The sequence below is a fragment of the Chrysochloris asiatica genome, unplaced genomic scaffold (assembly GCF_000296735.1).
Source record: "Chrysochloris asiatica unplaced genomic scaffold, ChrAsi1.0 scaffold00179, whole genome shotgun sequence".
NCBI classification, from domain to species: Eukaryota; Metazoa; Chordata; class Mammalia; order Afrosoricida; family Chrysochloridae; genus Chrysochloris; species Chrysochloris asiatica.
The window spans coordinates 3,727,887-3,731,334 of NW_006408697.1; positions in this window are offsets into that span (position 1 = coordinate 3,727,887).

Here is a 3,448-nt window from a genome sequence, read left to right on the forward strand (position 1 = left end):
CTCTGACCCATAGCGACCTTGTGTGTGTAGGGTTTCTGAGGAGTGACTGGTGAGCTGAAACCACTGAATGTGTGTTCGTTTCAAGCCGACTTCGCAGTCCAGCATTCTAAAGCGTGGGTAATTTCCCAGGCCATTCATAAAAGTCTCGTGAATTTATCATTGATTTTAAAATGATTTATATGATTGCCCCCAAATCACCTTTCCCAGCACTGCTTTCGTTTTGTAAATGTATGTTTTAGCTATAGGCAGTAGAAACGGTTTCCTCACTCAGTTCTGAATGTGAGCTATATATGCTTTTCTGCCTACTCCCTCTAGAGGAACACTTTTCCTGACATGGAAATGAACCTCCTGGCCACGGTCACCACGCTGGCCCTGGGCCCTGTTAGGACAGAGTCAGATAGGGGAGTCCGAAATTCCCAGAATGGGTGCTCGGAGTTGCAGTGGTCAGCCTGCTGATGTGGACTCCTCCAAGGGGACAACCTCTGTGAAGTTGTCAAACCTACTTCCCTAAGATTGGCACAGTGTTGATCACTGCTGTGGTAGGCAGAACACTGAAGGTGTCCTCCAGGATTCCTGCCCCTTGGTTTATGGAACCAAACACTAACTCTAGGTGCCATTGTGAAGGGCTTTGCAGATGTAATTAAAGTTACTAATCAGCTGCCCTTAAAATAGCGCAATGATCCTAGGTTTTCCAGATGGTCCTTAAAACAGGCGAGGTAGAGAGACGAGGCAGAAGGGGAAGCCAAGGGCTCGAGTGTGAGAAGGACTCCGCAACGCTATTGCTGGCTTTGAAGCTAGAAAAGGGAGCCATGAGCCCAGGAGATGGGCAGCCTTAGCCAGCTGAGAAGGGCTCCTGGCCCCCAAGCACCCAGAACATGGGGGCCTGAGTCCTGTACCCACAGTAACTGGATTCTGCCAACGACTGAACAAGCCTGGAAGCAGACTCAGAAATGGACCGCAACCTTGATTTCAACCTGTGGGATTCGAAGCAGAGGGCCCACTGAGACATGCCATACTGAACTTTTTCTGACCTCCAGAACTGTGAGTTAACCAATGGGTCTGTGATGATGGGTTTCAACAGTAATGGAGTTCAGTTGTTAAGGCCAGGTGGTGGGAATACAGATGACGCTGGATTTCCTCCATTTGACCATTCCCACCCTGATCTGTTAGCGTAGTGGTTACGAATCAGGCTACTAACCTCAAGGTCGGCTGTTTGAAACTACCAGCTGTTCTGTGGGAGAAAGATGAAGCTTTCTGCTCTGATACAGAGTCTGGTATAGGACCCTGTGTAGGGTCACTATGAGTCGGAACCGACTCCACGGTACTTACCAACAACAACACCCTGATCGGAGTCACGTGGACCACACCTGTGGGCTTCCTTCCCTCTGGCTTCAAGTAGGCACTCAGCCAGTCAGAAATCCTGGCAAGCAACGGAAGTCGAAAGGAGAATGAGGCCAGATGCTTATCTCCCCCACCCCAAATGGTCTGTCAGGGTCCCGGATAACTCCCCCCATCCCTTTGGGACCCCCATTTTGTCCAGGACTGCTTCATTTGGGGTGCCTCTGCTTTCTGATTCAGTTCTGCTTTTGTGATTTCTGCTTTTGTGTATGTTTGAAATTTCCTCTAGTTAAAAAAAAAATTAAAGCGATGTCTTATAATCACACTGATATGTTCAGTAATGATACAGTAACTGTGGGGTGGTGCTATAGGATAAGCACTGGATTGATAACCATAAGGTCAGTAGTTCAAACCCCCAATCACGCCTAAGAAATCCTATATGGGGTAGCTATGAGTCAGAACCAACTCAGCAGCTCTTAACGACAACAACCATAGTCTTTGTAACTCCCATCAAATGACTGGGTGATGGTGGTGGTGTGACATGGAGTCGGTTCCGACTCATAGTGACCCTGTACAGGGTCCTGTACCAGACTCTGTATCAGAGCAGAAAGCTTCATCTTTCTCCCATGCAATGGCTGGTAGTTCCAAACTGCTGACCTTGAGGTTAGCAAACTACCAGAGCAGAACCATCAAATAGGGTATATGGGACTCTGATGCAGCAAAGAGTTGGAGGATGACATCAAGAACATCATACGTGAAGAGAGCAAAAAGTCATTGAGAAGACAAGAAAGAAGGAAAAGGTCAAAATGGATGTCAGAAGAGACTCTGAAACTTCCTCTCCAGCTAAAGCTAAAGCAAATGGAAGAAATGAGGAGGTCCAAGAGCTGAACAAAAAATTTCAAAGATCAGCTCAAGAAGATAAAGCCAAATATTATAATAAAATATGCAAAGATTTGGAGTTAGAAAACCAAAAAGGAAGAACATACTCAGCATTTCTCAAGCTGGGGGAATTGAAGAAAAAATTCAAGCCTAGACTTTTATTATTGAAAGATTCTCTGGGAAATGCTTGAATGATGCAGAATGCATCAAGAGAAGATGGAAGGAATACACAGAGGAATACACAGAGGAATGGTTAATGTTCAACCATTTCAAGAGGTACCATATGATCAAGAGCCAATGATACTCAGGGAGGAAGTCCAAAGTGCATTGAAGGAATTGGCAAAGAACAAGGCACCAGGAATTGATGGAATAAAAATTGAAATCTTTCAAGAAAGTGAGGTGGCACAACAGGAACTCACTCATCTCTGCCAAGAAATTTGGAAGACAACTATCTGGCTGACTGATTGGAAGAGATCCATATTTGTGCCCATTCCAAAGAGAGGTGACCCAATGGAATGTGGAATTCATCGGACAATCTCTTTGATGTCTCAAGCGAGTAAAATTTTGCTAAAGGTAATACAGAAACAGGTGCAATATTACATTTAACTTCCAGAGGTTCAAGCCGGAATCAGAAGAGGCTGTGGAACAAGGGATGTCATTGCTGATGTCCGATGGATCTTGGCTGAAAGCAGAGAATATCAGAAAGATGTTTTCCTATGCTTTATTGACTACACAAAGGCTTTCGATTGTGTGGATCATGACAAGCTATGGACAACATTGTGAAATATGAGTATTCCAGAACACTTAATTGTACTCATGAGGAATCTGTACCTGGACCAAGAAGCAGTTGTTCAAACAGAGCATGAGAACACTGAATTTTTTAAAATTAAGAAAGGTGTGCGACAAGGTTGTATTCTTTCACCATACTTATTCAACCTGTATGCTGAGCAAATAATACGAGAAGCTGGGTTCTATGAAGAAAAACGTGGCATCAGGATTGGAGGAAGACTCATTAACAACTTGCGATATGCAGATGATACAACCTTGCTCGCTGAAAGTGAAGAGAACTTAAAACATTTACTGATGAAGGTCAAAGAGCACAGCCTTCAGTATGGATTACATCTGAATGTAAAGAAAACAAAAATCCTCACCACTGGACCAATAAACAGCATTCTTATCAATGGAGAAGAGATTGAAGTTGTCAAGGACTTCATTCTTCTTGGATCAACCA